The following is a 14396-nucleotide window of genomic DNA, read 5'->3' on the forward strand; positions in this document are numbered from 1 at the left end:
CCTGTTGTGGATAAAGAACACTAGTGCGGTCCTGTATCCATGCAGAATGATTGCTAGGCAGCAGGTGCTTATCAACCAAGGATGCTACGATTGTGTTCCACAAAATATGGGTTCCCATGGCAAACTGCTGTATAAAACTCTTAAACAGGTAAGGGGGTTTTAAGAGGTCAAAGTGAATTGTAATTATAAGGAGCTGGGTTGACTGCTTTTAGGCTTTGCTCATTGTAGCCTTCCAAGTTCTTAAATTATTGGTTCTTACTAACTTTTACAGTAACACCCCCCCCCCCCATGCAATGAGGTTTAGTACAATTAAGTATTAATTTGAACATCTAATGCCACTTTCATATTGATTCCCGAACTTTTTAAATGATGTAAGCAGTTGTGAGAGCTGAGCATTTATGGTGACATTTCTGTTCAGTAAATTACAGAAGCAACTAAGAGGCTTGTATCCAATCAGTAATCTCTAACAAGGTCCGTGCTATCCTTTCTCTGTAAGAAAAGTAATGTAAAATAGGTGGATGTGTATTTCTGGGTACATACAGAACAAAACAAATATATGTAGTGATTGGTCCCTTTCCTCTGTACAGTGAAAGACAGTGGCATGTGAAGAGGTCAGTTTTTAGATAATATAATTTTTTTCAATAGTTGATTGAGATATGACTAGAAATACAATCAATATGTTTATGGAATGCTAGAGGATATCAGTAGAGAAGCTACTTGGCAGAAATAGTGATAATTAAATAGTTATAATTCTAAACTTTAGAATTTTTCTCAATTGGTAAGTAACAGGTTCCATTACGTATCATCCTTTATTGGAAGAAAGCAGCTAATTTTAATAAATAGATGAAAAGGTGATTGTAATTTAAAAAATTGTATTCCTAACAACAGCCATGCTCCCATCTACTCAGAAGTAATTCATGTAAAATGGAATTTACTGCTTCGTATTCCTCTACAGAATTGCAAATTTTCTAATGAGGGAATGATACAGTTGAGTTAGCAAACTGAAGAAGATTCTTCAGATAATTAAATCAAAATATTTTATGTATTTTCCCTTTTATTGTTCAACCCAGTATATAACTGCAGTGCATTTGGTGCTGGGAAATGCTTTTAATAGCTGTTCCATAATAGTTATTTCTTCACAGGATTTATCAGCCCCTCTGGACTGATTAGAGGGACATCTTTATCTGAAAGGTAACTGTATTTTTTCCATAAAAATGAAATACTGCTTAGGTTGACTTTGATTATAACAAGAATATGAAAATGGATGTAGCTATGTAATCATTCAAAGCAGACTTGAGAAACTTGTGAAACTGCATTTCCTTAGAGCACTGTCTTAAAATTATACTGTAAAACTAAAGCGGAATACCATAGTTTTAATATTAAACAGCATTTAATATACTAATTTTAGAAAATTCTTACTAATTTCATCAGAGAAGAAAATTATCCCACTAAAATCAATGAAATTGAACAAAAAATTAACTTTGCCTAATACTGTACATAACTTGTACAGTTAAAGACAGCTTTTAATTGCCAGTCCAAATATTAGGATTATACAGTTTTAAGATTTCAGACAGTGAGTATTTCATTAACACGGCAAATCTAAATGAAATATTGCCCTTATCAAGACATACTCTGCAATAATATATAATCCTTACATTTCTCCAATTTTCTAGCTGAATAACAAACCTAACTTTGTTTTTCTGATTTGTGTACTGTAATAGATATAGTCTTAAAGAAGATTTTGGAAAATAGCTTTGAATTAAATCCATGTAAAATTCATGTTTCAACATAACTACAAAGATTCTTTGACTACATTTAATGTCATGATAAACCAAGATTTGCAATATGCATGACTTTATGAAGCCTTGGGATTATAATATATTCTTTAGGAAAATAGGTTTGTCTAGCTTTTAGTTTGATTGAAGTTAGTCACTGAATGCTCTGGTGTTTGCATTAATTATACTGTAACTTGTGTTTTGAATTGGCTTGTTTCAGAAATATTTATAATTGATATTCAGTCAGAATCTCTAGTTCATATAAAATGAGATGCTCTGGTTAGCTAGAGTTAAATGTTTCTACACGCATTTCTTGGTATCATGCAAAAGCAAAGATCTTGGCATTCTGTGATTAATGTACACCATGCAACGATTGACTGTGTCCATAGTCTTTTTTTTAGACTGGCAAATGAAGTTAATTTTTTCTGCACAAATTTAACAACGGGGCTAAGATTTGCCTCCATTATTTTATCCCACATATGCTTCGATTGGGGGGAGGGGAGCCTTCCTGAATGTGACATATAAAAGTTAATTGATCAGGAATTATGGCTGCTGATTGGCAGAAGTTAAATAGGACATCACTAGGAAAATAGGGCTTCGGGCTAAACCAGGAATTCAAAAAGCATTCCAGAAGATAATGGTATCTGTAATGGTTGCTAGAAACTATGCAGTTACTGGGATAGTTTCTGCAGTTACTGGGATAGAGTCAGGTTCGGTTCAAGGATATTTTTGCATTTTTATAACTTTACAAAGTATTTTCACAAATACTTTGATTCCAGATTAAGCATATTTAGATAAAATCCTTCGAAATCAGTGGATCTTTATTCCTGATTAATTTGCATCAAATTGATTTCATTTATTCTAGTCAAATAATTTAAATTTGGATCTAACTGGAAAATTATTTCCAGTTTAAAGTTGCATTATGTGTAAAGGTTTATCACGCATAATGAAAGTATAGGATTTGATATAGGATAAAGTATTCATAGTGAGGATGCTGTAATCCCACCTCTAGGTAGAATTTTTGAAAGGTATGTGAGAAAGCAAGATCCCGAAGATTTTTGCTTTCATAAAAAAAAAGCCTAGCTGTTATGGCAATGAAAATATGAATAATTTCAAGAGAAGAATGCATAAATGCACAATCTTCAGTGGTTGTAGAGTTGGATTTTTTAGCCTGGATAATTTCTTTTTAAAAAAAAAAAATTAAAAATTTTTTTTATTAGTTTTTACAAAACAATACACAAACAAACAAAGCATAGAGTATAATAACATAAAGGATCTTTTCTGAAAAAAACAATAGAACATCTTATTTAGAAACAGAATACTTCCAAATTATCACATTTCCATACAAACACAATTTAATATATATATTTACATTATTTGTTCAACTTCATATCTTATCCCAACTTCTCTTTATTTCTTCCTTTCATTCTATTATTCAAATTATATTTCTTGCTAATAAAAAATTTATTGCTTTTCAAGGACAATACACAAACAAACAAAACATAAAACATAAAATCATAAGACATCTTTTCTGAAAGTTGCTTGATCCCGGGTTAAAACTCTTCGTACAGACACAAATTCAAAAACCATATTCATTTTATATACCATTCCATATCTTATTACCATTTTCAATTTTCTATATAGCTTCTTCCCTCTTTTAACTTTCTTAGTTTTATTTTATTTATCTCATCTCAGTTCAAATCATAATACTTTCATCTTCTCTATTCAGCTCCATTCTTCTACTTCCCTGTCTGCCTATCTCCCAAAACAAATTCTTCAAATGAAAAAAAAAACAATAGTTTACGACCTATCAATGCCAAAATCACAACATCTAGCTCAAAAACTCCTACAGCCTTTTCAATTAAATTTACCCATTATCTCTAAATGAATTTTCTTTAAATCTTGCTTCCCACCATTGAGGCTTCTCATCCCTTCCTTTCTCCCTTGCTTATTCTTCTCCTTACCCTTTTTACCCCTTTGTCTCTCCACCTCCCCTTTCTTCTGCTTTCCCCCTTTCTGTTGTTTTCTAACCTTGTATCCACCTTTCAACTCATTTTTCTCTTTTTTGGTTGTTTTTTCAGGTCTTAAAGTCCCCTTTTTCTTTTCTTCTTTCTCCTCCTCCCCAAATAGAATCACTTGTTCATCAAAGATGGCTTCTTCTTTATCCCAATCATCCTGCTGCGCAGTCAATTTTTCATAATTACCACCATTTCTAGAAATTGAAAAAGAGTGCCCAAAGTATCTTTCCCTTCTTGTTCTTCTTTTTTGTATTTTTGATACTCAATTTTTAATTCATCCACAAGCGATGCCATTGTAAAGAGATTTTTTTTTTCCAAAACCACCACCCAAGTACTTTTAATCAAGAATAATTCCCAAGGGTTCCAAAGTCACCAAACAATCCAAGTAAGCTATTTCTTTTAGCACTTTTTTCTTTCTTCCATTTCTCTTTCTGGGGTTGCTCTTTAATCACAAAGTTCCAATTAAGATATATCTTTTTGACGTCTTATTAATGTTCAATAGCTCTTTAAAATTCTAGGCAGTCTCCTCCTTGTTTTCAAATTCTACTCCGGTTTTTTTCCTCTCCCTTCCCACTTACAGCAAAAAAGATTTTTCTTTAAATATTCAGAAATCCATATCCCTTTAGCATTTAGCCTTTAGCATTTAGCATACCTCCAATGCGGGTTTTCCGATTTCTCATAAAGTTCTATTGCTGTCACGTTTGGAAGGAGAATGAAAAAAAAAAGTTTTTCCTTTAGCTTCCATTCGCCGCTTAGCACAGTCTGGAAACTATGTATCTTTAGTAAGTTTTAAGTTCCAGGGTACTTTCACTGTTACTTTGTCCCGGTCAGCAAAGATCACTTTCATTTCTTCACAGCTCCTCCTGCACTTTCTTTTTCCGGCTGAGATCTTCTATGTGGCGGCCATTGCTGACTGCCGCTCAGCTGCCTTTGGAAAAGGGGGTTTAGCCGGCTAGGGAAGAGAGGTGCGATATCTCTCGACCCTGCCAGAGCCCCCCTGTCTTTGCCACCTTCTACGGAGGTGGCTTAGCCCCAAAGCCGAATGGCTCGGGGCACTCGGGCAGTGAACACAGGCAGAAACCGTGTACAGTCGCGGATTCCTGCCTGCTCCAAAGCGCTGCAGACCGGAAATCTCAGCCTGGATAATTTCTTACGTCATGTGAACCAGACTGATTTGTGCAAAAAGAGAGAAAGGGAAGAAATGAAAGAAAGAAAAAGAAAGAATGCAACTATATAGTTTTACACAATTACATTTGATTTGAGCAAAGAATACATAGCTGTTCATTTAAAGCCAATTACTATTTAGTATAGCAGGTGGGGTCGGAATCAAATTAAAAATATGAAAAGAATAAAAATCTTTGCTTATATTCCTAAATTAAATTTGAATGCTTCTTGTACAGGTTGAACATTTCAGGCAAATCCCTGGTGTTTTCAAGTACATTACTGTCCCCAGGAGCCTGAATGATAATCTTGGTGTTAAGTCTTCAAACAAGGCAAATGGAAATGCCTGCTGCTGCTAGGTTCTGGTGATGACAGACTTTGATTATTAAGGACAGTAATGATTGGGCTCAGTGAATAATAGGGCATACAGGCCAGGCATAGAAGACATGAAGGGTTCTATCTACCGCTGACAAGACATGCCTGGGTACCAAGACATTCAAGTACCACTGAATGCATTTTATATCTTTGGGATGTAAAAAGGATTCAGTGATACTTACCAAGATACCTTGCACAGTGTGTTGTGTGTGTTCATTTCTGCTTTCCATCATGAATTATATACTTAATTTTTAGTCATAAAGGTATCTTCATTACTGAATGAATCTGAAGTATTTAGGAAAATATATCAGAGGTTGCAGTTTATAAAATTATTTATTAGATTTTTTTTTACCCCACATTTATTACCTTTTAAGTAACTCAACATACATAATAGTCCTTCCTTTTATTTTTCCCACCATAATAATCCTGAGAGGAGGATTGGGCTGAGAGAATGACTGGCCAAAGTCACTCAGTTGGCTTATATGTAATTCTGTTTTTATTCTTGGCCTTTGGGTCAAGATCTCCTGGCAATATTTTCAGGAATGGTTTGTCCTTCCTTCCTAGTACTGAGAGTGCAGTTGGCCCAATGTTACTCATTTCCAGGTTTCTCAGCTCCTAGTTCAGCATCTTAACCACCAGATCTAACTGGTTGTATGTATTTTCTATTAGCAATTTCATTGTTCATTTTCTGAGTTACAGTTGGTGAACAAAGTACCCTCACAGTTTTTGGAATGGAGAACAGGATTTCAATTTATTTATTTCAACTTAACATATAAAAATAAACAGTAAAGATGGCATATCCCCAGCAAAGGAGTTCAGTGACTCTACCCCAGAACCTGGAAAAAGAACCAGATTTTTAAGGCTATCCAGAACAGCATCCACCTTGATCTCAGGCTTATTCTAGTAGGCAGGTGTTGTGACAGAGAAGGCATGCTTCTGGGGTCCTGTTAGATTGCACTACTTAATCAAAGGAATCTGGAATGCCCCAACCCTGTCAGGTTGAAATGCCCAGGCAGATGCCCAGGAGTAAGGTAGTTTCTCAAGTAATCCAATCCCCTACCAAATAGATCTAACCAGCATCTGAATTGCACTCAGAAGCAGATTGGAAACCAGTGCAGCTTGCAAAAGTGAGGGACTGCTTGGGCAGAAGGGCGTATCCATCACTGACTGCACCAGTTGAAGGTTCCAGTGAGCTCTTGAATGGCAGCCGCATGTAAGATGCATTGCACATCAAGCTATGATAGGACTATGTCACGAATGCAACTTGTGTGCCAGATGAAGCTGTTGAAGAGCTTTCGTGGCACAGCTGTCACCTGCACATTGAGCAGGAGCTGTGCATCCAGGAGACCCACGCATTGCACACCACTACAAATTGGGGAAAATGAATACAGAGTGAATACAAACTAAATACAGAATTAAGAGCATTCTGTTTTTCAGATTAAATGGTTAAAAGAGCAATGTGGCAGAAGAGATACTGTTTATTCTAATTTTTTAGGTATCACACCATTACATTATCATTTTAGCCAAGTATAGGCATGCTGAGTGTATAAGAAGGGTTTTTTTTAATCTCAGGATAAATGTTTTTTGGGTTGAAAAGGCAGTGTTAACAGCTAATTGACTTAGCTGTTGGAAGTGGAAGACAGCACAAAAATAATTTTGAGGATATATCTCTAGTTCCTTTTTAAATCTATTCATGGTGCTTTATTACGGTGGATAGTGATATTTTTACTACAAAAATTGAAATCTGGGCTGCAAAAATCTGAACAAGCATCAAAGAGTTAATTATTTTCTTGCTCACTGTGCTGCTATCTAGTGGTTGTTTGGATAATTGCATAGCAGTTATATTTCTATGCTATTCTGTCAGACAGGACCTAGTGACAGAAGAGATTGGGGGGCAGTAGAGTGGCAGCACAATTGAAACATGAAATGCCCTGGACTTAAAAACATCACTGTTTCAGCAGTTTCTGATATCTAATGTTTGTTTATAAGGAAAAAGATCCCCCGAATTAGAAATTCCATTAATATATTGCTACCCACCAAAAATGTTCTCAAATATTTTGGCAAGCTTTTCAGAAAATTCTAAATGACTGGAGCAAAGTGTTGGAGACCATTTAATTCCCAGATTAAATTGGATATTTTTTCTTGCACCTTTGTCTACTTATGTCAAACACTAAGGGACTTTTTTTTTTGCCAGCATGGAACTGAACAATTTTAAAAATATCAATGTTTTTGTCAGGTTCATACATGAAGATTCAGCTAAATTAATTTAATCTATTATGTAAGATACAATATTGAATCTAAAACTTCAAGAAGGCTTCTGATAGCATCCTTTTTATTTATAAAATATATATATATATAGCTGGGTGGTTTACAGTTACATATACAGTTTACGCATAAAAAGTTAAAACCAGACATTAAAACCATCTGGGGAGTGGGGGGAGGTGGGATCTGTTATTCATTTTGTTTATAGAAGAACCAGGTAATTATTTAGAGTTCAGTACTGGGTTAAGCTGCACTTCAATTTAAATTAAAAAAAAAAAAAACTAAAATATTTGCTGGAAGAAAGTTAGAATTAGTTAAGAACCACCATTCTATATTATTCTAAGGACCCAGATTGTTGGGGACAATATGTTGACACTAAACCGCTTAGCGCTGTAAAGCACCATGAAGCGGTATATAAGTCTACGTGCTATTGCTATTCAGGAAAAAAGGGAAATGAAGTCTGGCTTTAGAATTATTTTTAATATGATCTACAATCATGATTCTGGTGTATTTGATTGAAGATAATTGGGAAGCATCTTATTAGTTGGATCGCTGCCAGCCCAGGTTAATAAATGCCATCTAAAAGTTTAGTTTTTTGATATACTGAGTTTTAATTGTGGGTATCAGTACTTATGGGATTTCTGCCTAGGACAATCTAATACTCTCCAGATATGCTGGAATTCCCAATCAGGATGATATCTACCAAAGAGACAAACTCTTTTTTCTTTTATCCCGGTAATTTATTATCCCCAACTTGAAAGGAGTAGTTGAGAAATTAATAGCTCAGAATCAAAATGAATATGGATACCTCAGATTGTTACCTAGTTTGGAGCATGGGTTTGAGTTCAAGTGACTGTGGTAATGAGATGCATTCTGGGTGGTTCAATGAACCATAAAATAATTTTTGTGTGTATGACTAAAGTACATGCATATTTATTCAATTTACCATGAGTTTAGAATCTTCTGGTTTGCATATGACCAAACAGATTATATAATCTTCCATGTAAAGAAAAATCACAACTTGGTGTATTAAAGATTATTATCAGTAAACTTAAAATAGATAATAAATGCTATTATGTAAATCTATAATTGTGATAAAAATTTAGACTACTATGTGTACTCTCAGAAAGAATCTAAATCAATCCTTTGCCATCATATTATAGAAACGCCCGTATGTTAAATATTTTTATGTGTAGCTCTAAATCTTCTTACCAGCTTAAGGAAGCGATTCCAAGTAATTGAAAAGGATAAATATCAATTGCACTCCTTTTAGATTTTTTGTCCTATAGATAACTATTTCAATCCAAGGAGGAATAGCTCACAGCTTATAGACCAGAACAAACCCTTGGTTCTGTTTTCCTACTGGCATCCCAAAGGTGCTTTTCAAAAGTCAACTTTGTTTTTTCCTTGAAGACATTTTGCTTCTTATCCAAGAAGCTTCTTCAGTTGTGATCAAGTGGCAGGGAGTGGTTCCATTCAAGTTTCCTTTTGGAAAAGCACCTTTAGGACTACCATGATCTAGATGACTGAGAATCTCCACAAGCATTTACCCGCTGGCCATATTATCAATGTGATTGAGTAGTGGGGAGCAGTTTGCTAGTTTACTATTAATAGTAACAGAAAAACCAGAATCTGCAGTGATCCTTAGGGGCAGGGGTATTACTACCGGTTTGGTGATTATGTTTTGCACTGCATGAGTGTGTAAAAAACCTTAGGCTGTGCCGCCTGGAGAGCTGAAAAGCGCGCAGGTGTGCAGCATTTGAAAAGCCTCTTTTTTTCCTGCTTCAGCTATGCTGAGCAAAGCAGCTGAGGTGGAAAAAGCAGGAAATAAAGGACAGGTAAGAGCCCGGGCAGGTGGGTGGGCCAAACAGCAGCAAACACAGAACCAGTTTGGTGTTTGCTGCTCTTCAGAGCTACTGGTTCTAAAGAGCCGGGCAGAACCAGTAGCATCCCACCCTTGCTTAGGGGATGAAGAAAACCTTATTTTCTCTCTAATCCAGCTCACAGTCCTTGGAGATGTGAATGGAAAAAAGGCAGAAACCAGGAAGAAATGTGAATTGTGTGACTGGAATGCTGTAACCAGCGATATGCATGTGTGTGTCACTGCTGGAACTCCGGAACCATTTCATAAATAAGCTTTGGGGGAGGGTGTCCATCCTAACTTCAAATTATGGTTACTAAGTGACTGTTAAAAGAGGACTATATTCTAAAATAGCTCATAAGTCTTTTATGAAACTTGGTGTTTTATTTTCAATAATCTTTCTAAGTGTATCTCATCTCATGGTGTGACACAGAGTTCTGCGGTCGCATATGAACAGTGTGGCCTATATTCATGCTTTTCAGTTAAGAATTAGCTTTTATAGCACCGAACAAATATGCAGTCCTGTAGTTTTACGGCAAAGAAACTTAGCTTGATATATTTTTAAACAACTCACTATTAGAGGTGTCCCATATTATGCCAGCATCATTTCTTCTTGTACTTCATGCACTAAGTCCTTTCTTGCTGATGTTTTCAGGAATGTAGGGATTTGCAGTTCTTTGGAAAACAACTTGGATCACATGAGAGTGAAAAGCAGCCATGTCTTTTCACAGGATTGTTCAGTCATGGGAAATGGTGGCTACCTAAAACAACAATAACTGCAGACTGCAGTTACATTTATGGCCTTGCATGCTTTGAGAATCTAATCCAAAGTATTCTACAGCTTCAGAGAATCGTTCATGTACCTTGATTCTGAGCATAGCAAAAGATTGCATCATGAGGAGGAGTGGGACACTTTATAAACATTGAAAAAACAAAGTTCTAGGCCACTTTAAAGAATGATACCCCTCCCCCCCTCCCAAAAAAAAACTTTGATCTTAAGTATAGTAAAGGAATTGTGTATGGACATCATTCTGTTAATTGATAACTTATGGTATGAGGCACTGCACAGAACTGTAATCACTATCCGAGATATAACTATTGCTCAGTCATGGTTATTTTTTCACATTTTTCTTCTTCTTTATGTTAATGATTTTATGTTAGAATGAGTTTGAATCTAACCAACAAGTGACATGTTCGAACACAGTCAATCTAGCAAATGGAATCGGAATAATGCTGGTAAATGTAGTTTACTTTATATTTGAAATTCCCGTCCTATTTATTACTTAAGCAACATATTTACATCAAGCTACCCTTTAGAGACAGGCCTCACAATTGTCTGATAATCTGAGAATGAGCCTGCATAATCATGTGTTTAAATTCTATAGAAAGCAGTGATGACTAAGGTACATTATGGTGGGACAGTGGTAAAAATGTGCACTGATAAAACATTTAACCTTTCCAGTGAATGTGATAGTGCAGGTGCAGCAGATTTGAAAAGGAGGAAAGAGACAGGAAGATGTCACTTCAGTGCATGTTGGTACTGTATTTCATTCATTTGATTTAAAAAACCATTCTAGAGCTAAAACAGTGCAGAAAATAATGTTCAGAATTGCCTTATTCTGTGGATGACATCTTACACAATTAGCAATTGTAAATATAAGGAAAAGCAGATGACTTGTATTTTTCTTCCCATTCTGATGAAAACTGGGAATTGGTGATTCTAAAGATTATATACAAACATTACAATATCATAAATCATATAAACACACTTTGACAAGTTGAAACAATGTTTTTTTGCAGTATTTGCATGGAAAAGTGGCAATATTCATAAATAAGCACAAATCTCATAGTGGTTAATTAGACTATTAGAGCAGAATTTCAGCTGACATAAATACCTTGATGACCACTCTTCACACTGGCATGCTTGGAATTATTTCCCTTTTGTTAAAGATTTTGAAGATTATTTCCCTTTTGTTAAAGAGGAACAAACTTATACTGAAAAATCTGAGGAACCAACTATATTTCTTGCTATGTTTGTAAAACAATCTAGATGAATCAGGTATTTTCTGGGTAGGTTTAATCAACTGATTTTGTTAATATTGGGATCCATTTCAGTACTTTATTTTTACCTCTATATGCCTCACTAGAAGAGTCTCATTCAAAGGGGGCATTTACCAACAAATAAACAACTTTTAAGCTTAACAAATAAGTGGAATGAGGAGTGGAATGATGTAAGCAAATATTTTGCATCATTATAATTCAGTTTTAGGGAAATGAAACTAGTAGGCACTCTTAATACTATCAGTCATTATAGAGCTGCACATTGAGACGTTGAACAAGCCAGATAATGGCCAAAAGCCAAGTAAGATAATGAGCTAAGCCCGAAACTGAAAAGAAACTGTTGAACATATGAGAAACGACCATAAATGACTGAAGGGCTATGTTCCTTTAACTGATATTGCCATCAGATAAAAATAAGATATTCTACTGTTTTCACATGCAGTTGCAGCAATGAGATTGCAACTGCTAGAGTGTAAATACGTTTTTGTATTGGTCAGTGAGTTCCTTCATATTGCTAGGAAATTATCAGTTGTAACCAACGAGGCAAATAAAAGACACATGACACAAGAAAACAACTGTACATCAGATTCCAACTGGAAACATTAAATATAGAAAAGTGTCATCAACTTTGGCCCTTTTTTCTAAAAATTTCACAGCAAATGTAAGTATAAAAGATATAACATTATGCAAGATTTAATAAATCTGTTAAGCTGGTTCAGTGTGAAAAAGTTCTATTCACTAAGTAAAAAACCTATTTCACATGCTCCATATTTCTTATTTAGAAGCATGTGTTTGTACAGTATATAATGCTTTTCCTAGTTTAGGCAAATGATCTTTAAGGATAATAGTGGATAGAACCTTAGATATGACTATTTTATTTTTCTAGCCATTGGCCTGTGTTGAATTTCGACTATATGGTCAATGGCTGTGTTAGCTTGGGAATTCCAGCCTAATGCATTTGTAAAACAGCTACAATTGGTAACGTTTATCCAAATTGCATAAGGCAGGCATGTATATTTCCCATTATCTGTGAGCTGATTCTTTTTATATTAAAACTGATAAGATATAAAGTACAACAGATATAAAAAGTCTATATCGATAGCCCTCAGCTTACAACAACTTATTTAGTAGCCATTCAAAGTTACAGGACTGTTGCAGTATTCTCATGGTCATGTGAACAAAATTCAGACACTTGACAACTGACTCATAGTTATAACAGTTGTAGTGTCCTGGGATTATCTGAACACCTTTTGTGACCTGACAAAATCAGTAGAGAAGCCAGATTTACTTACCAACCATGTTACTAACTTAACTGCAGTGATTCACTTAACAACTGTGGCATGAAAAGTCATAAAATGGAGCAAAAATCACTTAACTGTCTTAGCAACATAAATTTTAGGCTTAATCGTGTTTGCAAGTTGAGGATTACCTGTACACCTCTGTTAAAATGCCAGGTTTGTGAGATGCAAAAAACAACAGACCAAGATAAATAACTTCAATTTTTTTCCACCTTTAATATAAACCATAAGCTGTTCAATTGAAAAACAAACAAATTAGAGGGAAAAATAAAATTAAAGCACCTACAATAACATGGTTGCATAAGTGTACCTTAAACTAGTATTTTACTGAAGTATCTTCTCAGTTTATGACAGCATTCAGTCTTTTGGGGTAGGAATTTGGGAATTTTGCCCACTCCTTGCAAGAGTGCTCCAATCTGTCAGATTGCTAGGACATCTCCTGTGCACACCTCTCTTCAGGTCACCCTATAGATTTTCAATTGGATTGCCTGGGCCATTCCAGAACTTTGATCATCTTCTGGGGAAGACATTGTTTTATTGATTTGGAGATATGCTTTGGGTCATTGTCATGCACTTTAGCAGAGGCCTGAAAGGTTTTGTGCCAAAATTGACTGATATTTGGAACTGTTCATAATTCCCTCCATCTTGACCAAAGCCTCCATTCCAGTTGAAGAAAAGCAGCCCCAAAGCATAACGCTGCCACCATCATTCTTCACTGCGGGTACAGGGTACAGAAACACACTGATGCGCGATGTTGTTTGTACACCATACGTTTTGCAATTATGGCTAAAAAGTTCAACCTTGATCTCATCAGGACCATAACATCTTTTCACACATGCTTTTGTCAGACTTAATAATAGGTTTTTGTAAATTTAGCCAGGCTTGGATGTTTTTTCTTTAAAGAAAAGGCTTCCATCTTGCCACCCCACAGCCCAGACATATGAAGAATATGGAAGATGGTTGTCACATCTAGTACACCATCAGTACTTTCCAGAAATTTCTGCATCTCCTTTAATGTTAGATTAGCAGGAGCTAGGGTGAGGACTCACCCTGTCGTGTGGAGTTCAGGTCTTGAAATAGGTACTATTTCGGTGACAAGATAAGAGCATTCTGTGATGCCATGTTGGCCACATGACCTTGGAAATGTCTTTGGAGAGCTCTGACTCAATGGCCTTAAAATGAAGATGAGTACTGCCCTCTATAGCCGACTGACGACTAACGGAACAAAATCCACAGGGACACCTTTTTAACCTTCATTGTTGCTGTAGATCTCTTGGCAGCCTCTCGGACCAGTTTCCTTGTTGTTCATCAAGTTTAGAAGGGACATCCAGTTCTTAGTAATGTCACTACTATGCCATATTTTCTCTACTTGCAGATGACTGTCATCACTGAAGTTCCATGGTATATCCAATGCCTGGAAAAAATGTTTGTACCTTTCTGACTGATACCTTCCAATAAGATGCTTTGTAATCTCTGTGGAGATCATGGCTTTTGCTGTAAGAGGCAGAGTAGATATAAAGAAAAAAAAAATCTGACTAGAACAGCTGAACTTTATATGGGCTTGATCAGAGTCTAATTGATGGCA

Source organism: Pseudonaja textilis, chromosome 3, assembly GCF_049901715.1.
Source record: "Pseudonaja textilis isolate UNSWEBS1 chromosome 3, rPseTex1.2, whole genome shotgun sequence".
Taxonomy (NCBI): domain Eukaryota; kingdom Metazoa; phylum Chordata; class Lepidosauria; order Squamata; family Elapidae; genus Pseudonaja; species Pseudonaja textilis.